General features: G+C 44.6%; 1 long non-coding RNA gene across 1 annotated transcript; it reads left to right on the top strand.

Annotated features, from left to right (window-relative positions):
- The first annotated feature begins 6724 nt into the window (after positions 1–6724).
- On the top strand, positions 6725–6983 carry LOC124199549. The gene is made up of 2 exons (XR_006876875.1): positions 6725–6845; positions 6911–6983. It is a non-coding gene; the product is annotated as an uncharacterized LOC124199549 (long non-coding RNA).
- The last annotated feature ends 10123 nt before the right edge of the window (positions 6984–17106 follow it).

Genomic DNA, 17106 nt, shown 5'->3' with positions numbered 1-17106 from the left:
ATTTTTCTTTAAAAGTGGAGATAAAAGGTCCAAAGCTGCGGCGATCTTGTCGCTGAAATTCCCCACTTGTTGGGAGAGGCCGTAGAACGAAAGAAAGTCTGTGATGTTGAACGGCCAGGGGAGTTCTCGGATGGCTCTTGTAAGTTCCGGGTTGGGCCAGAATCCGTCTGCTGAAATTTCATAGCCGGTGAAAATAGCTGCTGGTTTGGCGCAAACCGTCTTTTCTCGTTGAATGACATATTGTTGTCGTTGGCCGTTTTAAAAAGGATGCGTAGCAGGTTGACGTGTTCTTCATAGGTGCGCGAGTAGATCACTAGGTCTTCCATGCAGCGGGCGGTGTTGGGGATATGTCCAAAAATGTCTGGAAATCGGCGACCGTAATCATCGCCGGCGTGGCATATTCACAGAGGAAGGCGCGTATACTGATGGAGACTCTCCCGCGTGGAACGTGGTGAGCGCCATGGATTCCGCGTCGAGCGCGCATTGGTGCCTAGTAAAAAATTCATTCCTTGGGTGATGGATCGCACCGATTGAAGGCGTCAGGTTGTCGAACTTCGAGCCAATACGAAATTTGTTGATCGGGCGATAGTCAGGGAAGAAGCGAATGCCGCCATGCTTTTTTGGACGGCAACTACCCTGTGTATCCAGGGCGTATTTTCTTCCGGCCATACTTTCCGGATTATTCCTTGTTTAACTTGGGCCGCCAGTTCGTCGCGAAAAGGGACTCGGAGTGTTTCCGATATTGGACGGGAGACACGAATTTTCACTGGGACTGCTCCTTCTTTCAAAACAAAATGGCAAGGAGGTCCAGCCATCACAAGACATACTCCGTCAAACACGCGTGGGACTTATGCCATGAGCGACGCCAGGTACGCTTTTTTATGCTTCTCAGACGGCTGGAACGTGGGCTTAGATGTGATGTGGTTGATGCAGGCGTGTGGGTATTTGGTGTGAAGTATGCCTAGTTTTCTCTGAGTCTCGGAGCAGAGTACTATTTGTTGTAGGTCTTCCATCACGTATAGGGTGATGGCGACAGGGCGGGAAAACCCGTCATCTGCTAACCAATCGAGTGTTGCGGCGAGTGACCCGACACAAGTGATAACGTTTCCTGTGGCTGTGCGAGCTGCAACCCTTGGGTGAAGGGGAATATCTGGGAAAAATGCGGTAGAGCGAGTGTGGGATTGCATCTAATTGGGAGCCGGTGTCTGGTAGCCCTCAGATGGTCAATGTTGGGCCATTTGGGTGGGCCTCGATGCTGATGGCCACTGACTCCTCATCGGTGACCGCTGCCACGTTGCCCGTTGAACGTGGATGCTGCCCACATTTTTTGGTTCGCTCTCACACACAGACGCAAAGTGATTGTCTTTTCCGCAGTTGTCGCAGATTTTTCCGAACACCGGGCACTGAGTTGTGCTGTGTCGTAGAAGCCCGCCACAAAAGCGGCATGGCGCTGACGTTCGGCCGTGAGACTTCTCGTCCGGGAAAAGCGTGTTTGTTTGTCGTCACGGGTAGGTGACCTGCTAGATATGTAGGCCGAGCGGTGGATAGCATTGAAATCGTAGTCGCTTCGTTGAAGTGACGCAGCCTGCGGACAAGATATTTCGGCCGATCGGAGGATGGTGAGCGCCTGATCGAGAGTAAGTGCGTCACCTAGTTCTATTAGCTTGATGCGGACTGTGTTGTCTGCTACGCCGGAAATCAGTTTGAGCAAGATGCGAGTTGGTTCGCAACGGGCACAGCAGTTTAGCCCAAAGTCGAATTTGCGGCTGATGTCGCGAACGGCGGTGGTGAGCCGTATGGTTTAAACGCCCTTGGTGGATCGACTGGTGGTGCTGGAGGAGCTGCTGCGGCTGCTGCTGCTATTGCGTTGGTCATAGTCGGTAGTCTCGTTGCCTGGGACTGTTAAAATGCCACAATAATAAGTCACTCGAGCTATGGGCGGTGCTGGATTGGCGTGAAGGCTCATGGAATCAAATTAAAGGCAAAAGAAATTTTGTGGTGTGTACCTTTTGGTGCCCCTTGCGGCGTCGTGGGGTAACTACCGGAAAGCTACAAATGGCGGGAATAGCGTCACTGTTGTCGCGCGTGAGAACCGATTTGACGATGGTGGACAACGGGAGAGAAAACTGCGGGAATTTCAACACCCTGTGAAGGGAACCAAACGTTGCTCGTCAACTCGATTGTAAAATAAAGTAAACTGTTCAATATTAACCGGTGAGCTTGGACCTGGATGTTGCGCACCTAGCGGCCGAAGTGTGCGGCGCCACGTGAGGCAAAGATTTGCCAGCGAAAACACGAAAATAACCACTAGGACAATAAGAAACACGGTTAGAAACAACTCAAAGTCGAGAGAAATAGGTAAGCACCAACTGCGCCATGTTTAGACTGATGTTGTGGGGATAAACAGTGTATTACCTTAGATCGATCGGAAGCGGGCGAGAGCACAACGTGACGAATAGGCTAGCTAGCCAAGACTGACTCTCCTGCTCCCCTGTGCGTCATCTGCTTGACTTGGCGTCTGCGGAGTCAATACACCCTCTTTATCAAAACCTTATCCCAGAAGCACATTTGCCTTCTGTGCTGATTCAGGTGCTACCTAGCACATGTTCGATCAGAGAAGCTTCTTTACAGATTTCACACCAATTGAAATTGGCAGCTGGTCTGTGTCTGGTAAAAAACATTTTTGTTACAACAAAATCGATAACTTTACTAAGTCCTTTTTTGTTATTCAAGAATTGGAAACAGTAAGCTGGACGTAGGGGGACAGACAGTATTAACGTCACAATTGTGGTAAATCAAATAAAAACTAGCTCAATTTAACTCAAATACACAGATGGAGGTACTCGACATAACTGGACTTGGCGCGAATCTTTTTTTTCATTGGGGCTACAACAGCCAACGGATTAGTAGCTCACTTTGAGAAAAAAAAGGTGCTATGACAATGCATAAATACACTTATTATGTAAATTTATATACTCACTTTAATCTCTCATATAAGGTATCGTTCATGAGAAAAGAAGATATAGTTCTCACTGTAGAAAGAAATGATGACATCCTTTACCATCTTGATCTTAAACCCAATATTCGTACAACTCGAAAAGATACTTGAACACGCGTTGAACTCTCCCTCTATACCGCACTTGGCGCCGATATCCGAGCATCGCGCATCACATGGCATAAGTGCCTCGGCCACCTTGGTTATCACGCGCTCCAGAAGATGCTGCAACAAGATCTGGCCATTGGTGTTAACATCGATGGTGACTGTTAAATCCCAAGAATACTGTGTTCTGGCTGCGAGACAGGAAAATTGCACAGAGTCTCGCTAAAAGTAGGCCATCACAGAGCTGACAGGATAGGCAAACTCACTCACTCCGATGTCTGGTACCCCATGGCGTCCACAATAAGTCTGGGAGGAGCAACCAAGTACGTCACTTTTAAAGACGATTTTAGTGATTATCTAACAGTATACTTCATACAAAGAAAATTGGAAGTACCCTCAGTAATCCGACTCTACCATGCAACGCTTCTCAACGAAACAGGAAACTAAATGCTTACTCAGGACAGATAATGATCAAGGAGAATAAGTAAAAACGAGAAGAAGCTTGGTTCAAGTAAAAGGGGATTCCTCACTAGACGAGTGCCCCGTATACGACTGAACAGAATGACACAGCCGAACCTACCAATAGGACCCTGCTGGACATCGTCCGATGTATGTTAATTACCAGTAGACTACCCAATCTCTTTGGGCAGAAGCCGTCTCATACGCTACCTCCATTCGAAAAAAATTTCTTTCCAGAAATGGTGAGCTCTCTCCTTTTAAAAACTACTGAAATGGCAAGAAACCTGATTTAACAAAAATCCAAATCTATGGTTCAAGAAAATGCACAAGAGACCCACTAGTTTCATCAAAGCACGAAGCAAAAGAGGATTCTTCGTTGGGCGCTGCATCACTCAAAACACTTTTCGAAAATACATTCCTTCTTCAAAAAGACTGGAACTGGAAAGCTCTTAAGCGCATCTTGCAGTATCTTCGTAAAACCGTAAACTTCGGCCTCCTTTTTGGAGGTGACGACGACGAATTGTACGGCTACTGCGACGCGGAATACGCTGGAGACCTGGGAAACACACGATCAATATCCAGAGCATTATAAATACTACACATTTGTCCGGTCTCTGGTTCTGCCGCCGCCAGTCATGCGTCGCTCTCTCAAACAAGAAATCGGTATTCATCTCTGCGGCGGAAGGAACGAAAGAGACCATATGGCACAAGAGTTTTCACGCTTAACTAGGGGCTCGCATCTCAGCCATTCCACCTATATGTGACAATCAGGGTGCCATCGACCTCATTCACGTTCCTGTGTTTTATCAGCGAACGAAGCATACGACGTGCGTTTCTTCTTTGTACGGGAGGTGCAAGGACCAAAGATGAACATCAAAAGCGAAAATCAACTGTCGGATATATTCACCAACGCGTTGGTTGCTCCAAGACTCGAAAAATTGCGTGAAAGATTAAATATTTTTGAGTTACTAGAATAGAACTCTTGACTTTAGGGACGTGTTGTGTTTCATTCCTCTTTCGTGTTTATGTTTTTTGTGGCACACTTGTCTTGAGTGACGTGTTGTGTTTTTTCCCTCTACAACCCAGATGCGCGTGGCAAACCAGATTTGAGTTTGCCGAAACCGACTTCCTTCCCGCCACCAAATGTTTTTTCTCACTTCGTCTGCTAGAACTCTACCTAGCTCTTTCTCAACATGGTCGCGCACTATCTCGTCGATCCTTAGCGACGAATCGCGCAGTCACTTTTTCTACTGAGGAAAGTCGACTCTTATCGACTAGTTTATAAGAGTCGACTTGTCCATTAGAGTGTGCCTTTTTTATAGCTAGTTTTATTAAAAAATCGTTTGAATCTAGGGTTTATGCTTATAGACTAGTGTTGAAAGAAGAAGACGAAGTCAAAGGAAGTCGCCAAATTCTTTACACCAGAGTATCCATATATATGTGTGTAAATATGCAGTTATAGTTATAGGCCTATATGCCGTTGCTGCCAGCACAGCCCCCCCCTCTCTTCTTTTGCACCACCACCGAGTCACCACCACCAACTCTCTTCTTTCTTATATTTAAATATAAAGCCATATAGGCTGGGGGACGTGATCCAAGACCAAACTCTTCTTCTTCTTCTTCCTATCCAGTATACTCTCTGCATTCCAAATTCAACGAAATTCAATCGATATAGCTCGCCCCGCCCCCCCTCCCCGCAGTCAAATACAATGCGTATGTTCATATTAGGCTTATTCTGACCTGATATTACAATTCAGCGTAAAAAATTGAATTAGTGTTGGAGTGTGTTCTAATTCAACTTTTTACGATGAATCGAAATTCGAAGTCAGAATAAGCGTAATATGAACATACGCATGTGTATTCACCTGCGAACACATTTTTATTTTCACGCACGCTACTATGCGGCTGAAACACGAAAATTAATTAAAATTACATCTCTTAGTCAACTTTTTTCGCTGAATCGAAATTTGAAGTCAGAATAAGCGTAATATTAACACACGCATGTGTATTTAACTGCGGGGAGGGGGCGGGGTGATCAATTACTTATGTAGCGTTGAGAATAACAAGTTGTGCCACACAACGATACACAAAAAAATTAAGAAAAAAAGTATTTTGCAAACGTTTTTAAATTTAAACCCTGGATTCAAACGATTTAATACAATAATAATTACAAACTAGCTATCAAAAAGGCACACTCAAATGGACTAATCGACTCTCATAGACTAGTCGATAAGAATCGACTTTCCTCAGTAGAAAAAGTGACTGTGCGAATCGTCGCTAAGGATCGACGAGATAGTCTGCGACCAGCCATGGCCTACTAAATGGTTAAGGCCAGTAAACTTGTATGGTCCTCCATGAAGGGGAGAGGCGTGGCCAAATTTTCTTGGAAGATCATATTAGAATCCTTTCTGATCACGTGCCGATCAGATCCAATCAGGAGAGGGAGGATACGATGACGCCATCTAGCGCTCGATGATGCCACCCGATGAATAAAAATTAAAAAATAACAAATTCAAAATAGGGGAAAAAGATATTTGTTCTAAAAACGCAAATAGTAAAATACAAATTTATCCCTGAGGGTAGTACTTGTACCAACAGAAGGTATTAAAGTAAATGCGGGTGTGTGTGTGTGGGGGGGGGGGGTTGTGGGAGAGTGTACGCTGTTCTGGGCCAGGCTTCCAGAACCTTTATTCAGAATCAGAATAAATTTATAGAAATCTAAACTACTGCATCGATTTTCTTCAAACTTTTTGTGTAAACTTACAGTAATTTATCTCAGCGGATAGGTAAGTTTCGATTCATTTGGTAATACTATATTTTATTTTATTTTATGCGGATTTAGTCATTAGCTTTTTGTGACTTAGGACAACCACAACATCAATTCGATTGTCTGTTTGTTTTGTTTTTGTTGTCTGATTCACCAGTTACCGAACGTAGTCATCATGTTGACATGGTTAGCTTGCAATTTGTAATTATTAAAGTAACGCATAATTTCAACATTCCTGTATCGATTCTTAGGCAAAAGACTATACTATGGATTACCTTATTCATGATTGTCATTGTAATTGTTTCGCATAGCTAAATGCTTCATGAAGGGTAAATCAACGCAATATCATTTGTTATTTTGAGTTTTCTTACATATTTTGTTTGCCTTAACAATTTTGTTGTGACGCCCAGCAAAATGACCATAAAATGGGTTTGCTTGATTTTGATGGTAGTGTACTAAACCATTTCTGTGAGTCACTCACTGATATCAATACCATACGATGAGTAGTCATCAGGCATGGTAAGCACTGAAATAATTTACCATATTTGTAATTCCCTAACGAGAAATTTTATTTTGACTGTTAGGCTAATGATTAGACGTTAGACATGATATGTATCGTCCTCACCTAAATTTGGATGTGCACATGTCTGTTTCAGAGAGAAAGTTAAGGACAGGAGAAGATGAGCGCATTAGCTCAGGCATACCAGTGATTTTATATCTACGTTGATTGCATCTGTTGGAGAAATGGAAATTTATTTAACATTTGATTTTAACTGAATAGTCGTATGTGTAATATTTTTCAAATGCAATCATTGATATCATAAAATCTTCGAGAGCTGTGCCGTATCACGACAGAATTGTTTACCTAAATCACATTTTGACTTGGCATTGTTGTAATCATTGTAAATTTTTTCATTTTCTAATATACCAACATTTTAACTCTTCGTATACTCGCTTTTCCGATTGCATAATACTAAGCACAAAAACAATTCTGTAGCGGAAAGATCCGCTACAGAATTGTATAGATTTTTTTTCGCGCCTTTTTTGGGGGGGAAGGGGGTATAGGGGGTAGATATTTATGGACTTGAGTGTTTATAGCTTGACTCGCCCCGGAAGTATTCGTTCCGTGCTGTCTGTAAAACAGGTTGAATTACTTCGAATTTTGCTAAAAGATGCCACCAAAATCTAAAGAGTGTTTTTTAAGTCCAAAGGAAAAAATGCGGAGTAAAAAACGTCAGCAGCTTAAAGCTACCAATTGCGAACAGAATAAAATTATGGATAATAATCTTAGAATTGCTCAACAAAATTCTTCCGCACTACAGATTGAGGTGATTAGTTTAATAGAAAATTACAATAAAACAAAATCTTACGAAATTCCTACATTTTAATTGTTCTGAAAATAAGCAAAAGCTTTAAACTGATATCTTGTCCGTAAATACCCGAGGGCAAATCTGGAAGGATCTTGTTCGGTTGATAATTTAATTGTTTTAAAAGTTTTAAAGATGGCGAGGCTTAAAGATTAAAGAGGACTTTTGTCTAAAAACTGTGTTTGTTGTGCTCATTTGTCATATCTCTGCATCGAAATGTCGCGAGTGTGGGCTATCTTCCTTGCGTTGAACAAAGTGATGCGGTACCAGATGTATTTGTAGTAAAATCGAGTAAGTTTATTGTACGTAAAATATACATTAATTGAGATGACCATGAAAATAATGGAATTAAGAGACTTTTGTAGCTACGCCAATATTGTAGTTGTCATTAGTTGATTTAGAAAGCCTTTTGCAGATCTCGGGGTCGAAGTTCATGCTCAACGGCCTAATGCCGTTGTTGTTGTTGTTGGCCTTGTGGAATTCCTTGTTCCCCAGCTTGAAAAATGCATCACTTTTTTGTGTGAAATCGCACGTCCTGGAGAAAATAACAAGGACTTAATTTGAGTTGTTTAAAAGAAATATCTAAAACCAATTTTGTCCAACAAGAGAAAATTGTATAATATCCAGAACCAAAAGAGAAATACTTTTGATCCTGATAATAAGAAACGTAGAGTTAAAACATTGAAATATGAATGATAAAGTAACCCCTTTTATCCTTTCTATCTGTTGCTTCCAGTTCACAAAAAGGATTATAAAAAAATGTTGCTACTGTTGCATCACAAAAGAGATGAAAGCTTAACATTCAATTTGCAAATGTAATTTGGCTGGCATTTGATTGCAATTGCACAACCAGATTACTGTTATGACCTTTTTACGTACATCTGTCTTCTTGGCATACTGTAAATAAAGTTTTCAATTTATTAATTAAATGAGGTAGAGTTTTAATTCCATAAATACTCACATACTGGAAACCTAAATTTGAAATTTCACACTGAGAATGTTAAACCTGTTACACCGCAGATGTCGGCCATTTTTGTTTGTTCTGTAAAATTCCGTCCTCTGTATTGCTATTACTGAAAGAGTCACAATATCGAGCGCTAGATGGCGGCGTCGTATCCTCCCTCTCCTGATTGGGTGTAATCAGCACGTGATCAGAAAAGATTCTGATTGGCTTCGGTAGCAAATCCTCTCGCCTTCAGTAGGGAAGATTGAAGTTTACTTGCCTTAACCATTTAGTAGGCCATGGGCCAGCCTGCTCTTTCTCATTTGTGATTCTTGACAGAAAATAGTCATCCGACTTGCACTCAGGTTATATTTAATAATTATAAGCTGAAAAAAAATATTTCTGCTCTGAGTCATTCCTGTAAGTTTCTTGAACAGGCAATTTGTACATCTTATGCAACATCTTAGGTAATTCTTGTACATTTATGAGTTAATAAATAATTTAAAACGTGCTCTTGCGCCTAATTAAGGAGTTAAGTATTACAACACTTTTCATTGTTTCGGGCAACTCGTGAAAATGGGCTCCACGGTTATTTGGAATGAGACCAACAAAGTGTTGACATAAAAAGGTCGAGTTCTTAAAATCCCATGCTGCCTGTCGCTCAAGCAGACCTCTGGTGATATGGATGTGCAAAAGAGGTTACATCCATTTGGAAGACGCCATATAAAACCTGGAAGAGAAGGGGCCAAATCTTTGTGAGAATCATGAGATGAACAGGGCACTTTTTTTTAATCGAATGACTTCTTGACGTGTTCGTCGAATATAGGCTATTAAAGAAAGAAATGCCATAGATTTAACCGATATAAAACTTTACGATTTCACCCTACAAAATCCACATACTAATAACGTTATATAATTATAAAAAACGGATGAGTACTACCGCATTCATTTTTTAAACATTGTATTAATGTTACCTTTGTACGAAAATTGACCTATATATTTGTAATCACTTAAAGTTCATATGATGTACAAATACGACGATCAATTTCAGCACCTAAACTTTAAAAAAAAATATTTTAAGGAACGGATTTGAAGATGAAATCGAGAAAGTAGATATTTTGAATTTGTAATAACTAAGCTTATTATAATTTTTTATTTAACATTCATCGCCGAACAGAAATCTAGTCAGTAAAATTGTATATTTATGTTATGTGCGGGATTGCGTGCAATAGAAATTAATATTTTTTCTTTAATGTTGGAAGTATGTTCATATGGGGGATGTGGGGTGTAGTGGACTTGAGCGTCAACGCTTTGGAAAAAGGCAATGAGGCTCTGGTTTTGAACCCCCTGCTGAACCCGTCATAAAACTGTAAGTAGCGCCCTGGAGGCAGCATGCATAACACAGGATTCTTGATTGCTTTCAAGAATATGACGTTAAATATACTGTGAGGTGTGTTGGCGTTCCTGAGCCCGCCAAGAGCGTACGATTCAATTTGGACCTGGCAACGCCGCGCGAGGGGTAAGGGAATCGGAGACGAAGGGCGGAGCTTATCACCACGCTACAGTTGGAATCCATTCTTCGCGCGACACACATCTCCGCTCCGCTTTTTCCATCTTTGTTCGGCTTCACCAGCACGTACAGTTTTTCTCTTTCTGGGTCGTCACGTAGCATGGCGTCCTTCACGTTTGTACTTGATTAGTTTAATTGTGTGTCTGCAATTTGTGTGTGTGTGTGTATCTCGAATCGTGAGAGCCCACGACGGGATCTCTTTCTGGATCGCCACCTTTGATTGTGTTTCAGACGTGTTTTTTTCTCACTGTGCTCGTGTCATTCATGTCTATTGGCAGGCAACCAATAGACTCGTTGAATAATACTTTGGCTTAATTATCTGACGTTTCGTTTGTGTATTTTCCGTCCCGTAACCGGCGTGGAGTGGCAACATTCGGTGCATCGACCGGGAATCCGAATCCCGGCACGGCGGCCATAACCACGCGGTCGGCGTTACAACTGGCCATCGAAGAAGAGGCTGCCGATATCAAAAGCCATCTCATCCCGCTGCCCAGCCGTCGCCGACACGAAAGTTTTGCGTGGCAGAAATTCCCGTAGCAGTTGCTGATTCTTCAGGCCCAAGAATAAACTGGCCAGCTGGCAGTTTCGGTTGCAGTCGTCCAGATCTTCGACCCGAAGAATAGCAACATTTATCAATTATTATATTTCATTCCTGATTGTCCGTTTTGTATTGTTCAATATAATAATTGCTGTGTTCCGTGTAACAAGATTTCATTGGTCGATCTCGTCAGATCGTCCGTGAGTTCTCCCTTTCTCCCGCCCGATTGCGTTGGTCAGTTGCGCCGAACCGTCCGCAAAATCCCGTTTCACTCCGTCGTCATTCGTCATCGCCGTTCCAGTCGGCTGTCTCCTGTGTCCAGCTCTGTCACAGTGTCCAGTGTCCAGTGCCCAAGTGTCACAGTGTCCAAGCTATCCAGCAATCCAGCCCGTCATCTGTTTCCGTTTGCTGTTTCTACATTCCAGTTGTTCCAGCATCACAGTTTGTCCGGCTTCATTGCCCGTCAGCTGACTTTTCATCCAAATCGCTCAGCTTGTCCGGCTCTTTGGCCCGCGTCAGCTGATTAATTCCCCGCTCAGCTTGTCCGGCTCGTTAGCCCGCGTCAGCTGATTAATTTTCCGTCCAGCTTGTCCGCCTTTCGGCCAGTGTCAGCTGGTTTCATTTGTTTGTTTGTCCGGCCGTTGGCTCGCGTTAGCTGCCTTTTCCGCCCAGTCTGTTCGGCTTTCCGCTGGTCAACTGGAGTTTTTTCCTTTCGTTTGTCGTTTCTTCCTGTCAGCCAGGCTTATCGCCCGCCTTGGTCAGTGTCCTCCAGCTGCATAGGCGTCTCGTTTATCTCGCGTGTCCAGCTCTTCCGCTCCACCATTCCGCGCAAATTCAACAGCGACGAGAAGAAGAAGAAGGAAAATCTTACCAAAACCCAAAGGAAGAATACCAAAACACTTCTGGCGGCCAGAGAAGCAGCTATTGCTTATTTCGCGCTCGCCGACGCCGTCGCTGCTGAAGAAGCCGCTGCCATCGAAGCCGCTGCCGTCGAAGTCGCCGCTGCCATCGAAGCCGCTGCCGTCGAAGTCGCCGCCGTTGAAGCTGTCGACGTCGTTGTTGAAGAACCCGCTGACGACGCTGCCGTTGCCTTGGTAATAGGCATTGAAGACCAACATTCGAGGCCGCGTCTTCCGGATTTTTTACCTCCGCCAACTTCAAGGCGCGTTTTTTACCGGCCTTACGACCGGTGGCCGGTACGACCGTGGCCTACACCACCAGGTGAGCCGGAATCAGAGTAGGAAGACTTCATCCCCAATCTTTCCGACTGTGAGGTACGCAGCGAGGTGGGCCCTTCTTCGGACGACGAAGCACCTGAGCCGACGTCGCCGCCACCGCCGGCACCACCGTCGCCCCCTCGAAGAGTGGTGCAAATTAGGAACACCAAAACCAATAAGACGCGTTGCGTTGGCCTAGATAAACTTTTCCGCCCGGAATAGCAAGACAAGATCGTCCGTCGCAAATAATTCGCCGCTTCAATTAATCGTAACTTCATTGTAATCTGACTTATCATTTGTATTTCTTCACTCGTTCCGCATGAAATAAACATCATCATGGCTGAATCTGTAGTTCCGGCTCTCACTTCAATCACCGAAGAGGAGGAAGTAGTGTTTGATCCTGATGCGATCACCGATCCCACTCGTCTCAAAAGATTCAGGACCACCGCAAAGATGGTATATACGAATGCGGGAAAGAAGCTCTTGCAATCGGTTAGAATCGGCGAAGATCGGGACACCGTTCGAGCCTATCGTGTCGTCTACGTCCGTGAATTCGACAGCCTAGAGCAGCATCACGATGGCTACGTTCAGTGTAACGCTCCAAACTGCTCACAGGATGATCTCGATAGGGAAAAGGATTGGATCCAAGCTGTCATCTTCGATCACCAGGCAAGTCTGACTGTTTGTGACAACTATCTGGCCCAAACTAATCCCAAACCCGCCTATGTGGTTTCAAGAGCCTCATCCCGGCATTCCAGCGTCTCCTCACGTCAAGCTAGAATTCAAAAAGCTGAACTAAAGGAGAGGGAAGCCGAGTTGATGCTTCAAAAAGTGGAAGACGAGAACAGACGCAGAGAAGAAGAAGATGCGAAAATCAGGGAAGAGGAAGAGTACAAACGCAGGGTTGAGAGTGAAAGAAGACAACGCGAGATACTCGACGAAATAGATCTTCAGCGTTTGAGCGGCGCAATCATGCGGCAACAACTCAACGATGATACTGTCGACAATCAGGCAGTACAAACACGTGCTTCATCCGTCGTGAGCGGTTTATCGAGAGTTAGCCGTGTTTCATCGCATCCTTCCATCCCGAATAATTCGACTATTCTCGCTCAAACTCCAGCTGCGTTTACACAAGCGTCGACGATGGCAACCACGGCTCCGATAATTCGAACCGTGGCCACTCCGCGGACGCAGCCAAACACCGTCGTGATTTCAACAGCGGCTCAAACTCAAGTGATGACCACACCGTTAGTCGGATCTGTGGCTAGGATGCCAACACCAACGAGACTCTTCAGCCATCCGGCAGCGACGGTACCGTCAACACCAAAGGGGAACATTCTTGGCACACTACTTAAAGCTATCACGCCCGGCACACTTACACGTTTCGCATCCGTGCCGCATATTCCCTTGAATGCAGACGCATCGAATGTCATCGCTGCGACCAGTATAACGAATCCGATGTTTTTCACACCGTCGTTTACTAGAGCACAGCCGGTCACGACGAGTCAGCCCATGTCAACGGCCTCAAACGTCGTTACTCCGCCAACATCGTTCTTCCAGGCTCCTACACCGATCGTTCCGCCGACTACGACATCGGTAAACGCTCCAATTCCTACGTCGGCAGTTCCTCAGGCCCCTACAACGACTGTACCACCGTTCGTCCCACCAACTTCCACATCAGTTACCGCTCCGGTCCCTACATCAGCGGCTCATCCGTCCACGCCGGTGACTACAGCCACCATCCACGTCCCGAGGACCAGTAATGTGACGCACGTTCCAGTGTCGGTCCCGTTGCCACCCAGGTCCTCAGCTTCGGTCCCATTTCCGCCCGGATCTTCAGCTTCGGTTTCGTTTCCACCCGTGTCTTCAGCAAGCGCTTCGTCGTGGTTTTCATCGTGGAGGAACGTCGGTCAACAGAATTTATTCGGGCCAAGGCAACCGGCCCAACCACCGTCTGCTACGCCGGCCCAGCCACCGTCTGCTCCGCCGGCCCAGCCACCGTCTCTTCCACCGGCTCAACCACCTTCTGCTCCGCCAGCCCAACCACCGTCTGTTTCACCGGCGTCTAGTCCAAGCCACGCTTGGCCCCCAAATCAGCCGCCAACCACTTCTATCCAGGTGAGCACGGTCCCGACGAGTTCAATTCCGACAAGTGCAACGCAAGTCACCTCCGCACCGCCTTACAGCACTAGTCATGTGCCGATCAGCCTACGTCCGTCATACGGTCCGGGTCTGTCCGCCTACAATCCGATTGTGTCTTCGCCTCCATTTTGGATGGGTTCCATATACGGGCCAGCAACCACGGCCGCTCTCCCGACTTCATCGTCATTCACGCCGTTAACCAGCTTTGGTCACGTCCCGACGTTCTTTCGAAGCCTCTTGGCACCACCATTCGTGCCGACCAGCCTGACATTCACGTCCGGTTTCCCTGGACCTTCCGCTCCTCCACCGACAGCCCACAACCCGCATGGACTTTATACGCCAGACGCCTGGATCCATGGCCTCGGTGCCGCCCACGCTGCGCCAGGCCGTTCGAGCATCAAACCACCGCGGATGAAGACGCCGAACTTCGATGGAGACCCTCGGAATTGGCCAATGTTTATTCAGATGTTTAAGGTCTTCGTTCACGATGCCGTTAGTTCCGACGCGGAACGCATCGCTTATCTTCACAACACACTAACTCCATCGATTAGAAAGGACATTGTTGGAGCGTTGTTGAATCCCGGTCTTTATCAACACGCTCTCAACGAGCTTCACATACGACACGGCAATCCGCAAATCGTCTCTCAGGCTTGTACCGAATCAATCATGAAACTCTGGCCTTTCAAAGACAACGATTTTAATGACCTCCGTTCTTTCTCCGCGGATATTCACTCCGTCGTGGCGACGTTACGACTTGGAGGATATGGAATTGAGCTTTACAGTTACGCTACTCTCTCGCAGCTGGTTGCCAAGCTCCCACCGGCACTGAAAAGTCGATGGGGTGAGAAGAAATTGGCGATGCAACCTACGCTCACGTCTATCGAAGACTAAGACCAATGGCTCGACGGAGTTGCTATGGCCGAAATATCCATCCGGGCTACAGTGGGTACCGAAAGTATCCGTACGGCTGAGAGGATCAGTAGGGAAAACCTGTTTTTCAAAACGCTCCCAAAAATAGAATTCTCGGTGGAATTCAAAAAAATTTGTTTCAAAGGTTTATATTAAGGCGGGTTATCATGTGATTGTTTTTGAAATTTTTCAACAACGCAATAGGTGGTTTTTATCGCGTTGCGTAAGTATCCGTACGGCCGAGAGGCCCAGTAGGAAATGGGCTTACTTTGGAGGCCTGTTATTCAGTAACTACGTAATATTATAGGGTGGGAAATTTCTTTAAAACAAGAGCTGCGTTAGCTCTATCTGTGGTCATAATATCAAATTTTTTAAGTTTCATTTATAGTAATGAAATCAAAAATGAAAACACGAATTATAAGTTTTCCGTTTTCTTCTCCTCGATTCTCCATCACCAGTGTTGCCATATCAAAAAATATTTACCCTTTCTCTTTCTCCCTCTTCTGTCCAAGGGAAGAAAGAGATTTTGGGATCATAAGAACTTAAGTTTTTTTTGTCTAGAAGAATATTTTTTTTTATAATTCTTAGTCTTTTAAAATAATTCTCCATTATAAGTTATTTAGCAGTTCCGAAATTGGGTTTTGTTATAGTTATATAACGGACAATTATAATAAATAAAAATGGAAAAAAAGTAAGAAAATCTGTCAACCACGCATCTATTGGTGTAAAGAGGAAGAATTTTTAGCTTATTACGACACGAAATGTTTTAAGATGACTCATTTTTGGCAAAGTTTTTGAGTCTTTTCAAGTTTAAAAGTTGTTTCGCAAGATGTTTGAGCCCACTGCTGCATACAAAGATATAATAATGTAGCTCAATTTAAGTTTACATACAATTTACTAATTTTTCAATCAATGTATAGAAAAATTTGAAATGGTTGGCATGGTTTTCCACGATGTCAACGAAGAAAGATGAGAAACCCTAGTTCCAAAGTTTTGGTTGTAGGAGGGGAATTTTATTCCTCACCTCAAGTTAATAATAATAATTATGTAATACATATTTAACGTGCACTTTTACAAATAATATGGACAAAGGCACGGCAATGACTTGGGGAAGAGGAAGCATATTAATTTCAGTTTTCGAAAGCAACACGACAGAGATGGGTTTTCAAGGAGGAGCGGAACTGTGCCAACGTTGTAGAAGATCTCACGGAAAAGGGCAATGAGTTCCAGATTGCTGGACCAGCATATGAGAAGGAGGTGGACCCATACTTCTTCGATTTGATTCTTGGTACAACAAGCTCAGGACGAGAGGACAAACGACGAAGAGAACTGGGTGGCTCGTAGCGCGTGACAAGGGAAGTCAAATAGCTTGGTGCAGTACCATTTAGGCAATTAAACATAAGCAATGATATCTTGAAATCAATGCGTTGGCGGACGGGAAGCCAGTGAAGGGATTTAAGATACGGAGTGATGTGGTCACGTCTGTTGCAGCCAGTCGCGAGTCGAGCAGCCCAGTTTTGAACCTTTTGAAGCACACATAGCTTTGATTCAGGACAACCGACCAGAAGAGAGTTGTTGCAGTCAAGAGTAGAGAGAACGAATGCATGGAGTAGTTGAGCCAGGGCAGATCTCTTCATCCGGGAAATACGGCTGAGGTGAAATAGAGCCTTCTTCCGGGTGGCCAAAATTTGGGCTTCCATAGATAGCTGAGAGTCAAGCCCAGCACCAAGGTAATGGACCAAAGTAGACGGGAGAACTGGAAAAGAACCTACCATTAGCGGCATGCTAATAGGCTTTACACGTGATGAGTCGGAGAAAACGAGAAGACAGTCTGTCTTTGCTTCATTCAGCTTCAGTTTGTTTGTCGTCATCCATTCCTTTGTCTCAGCAATGCACCGTGATAACGAAGCAAAAGCAACTTTCTGAGGGGAGCCGTCAGAGTTCAGCACAAAGCGAACCATGTGTTGGGTATCATCTGCATAGAAATGAACCGGGACGTCATGTTGATTGGCAATGTCGCAAACTGGTGCAGTATACAGGATGTAAAGAATGGGTCCAAGTACCGATCCTTGAGGAACACCATATCTCAGAGGT

Source organism: Daphnia pulex, chromosome 8, assembly GCF_021134715.1.
Source record: "Daphnia pulex isolate KAP4 chromosome 8, ASM2113471v1".
NCBI classification, from domain to species: Eukaryota; Metazoa; Arthropoda; class Branchiopoda; order Diplostraca; family Daphniidae; genus Daphnia; species Daphnia pulex.
The sequence above is the reverse complement of the archived record's forward strand: the minus strand, read 5'-3'. Positions and strand labels throughout refer to the sequence as shown.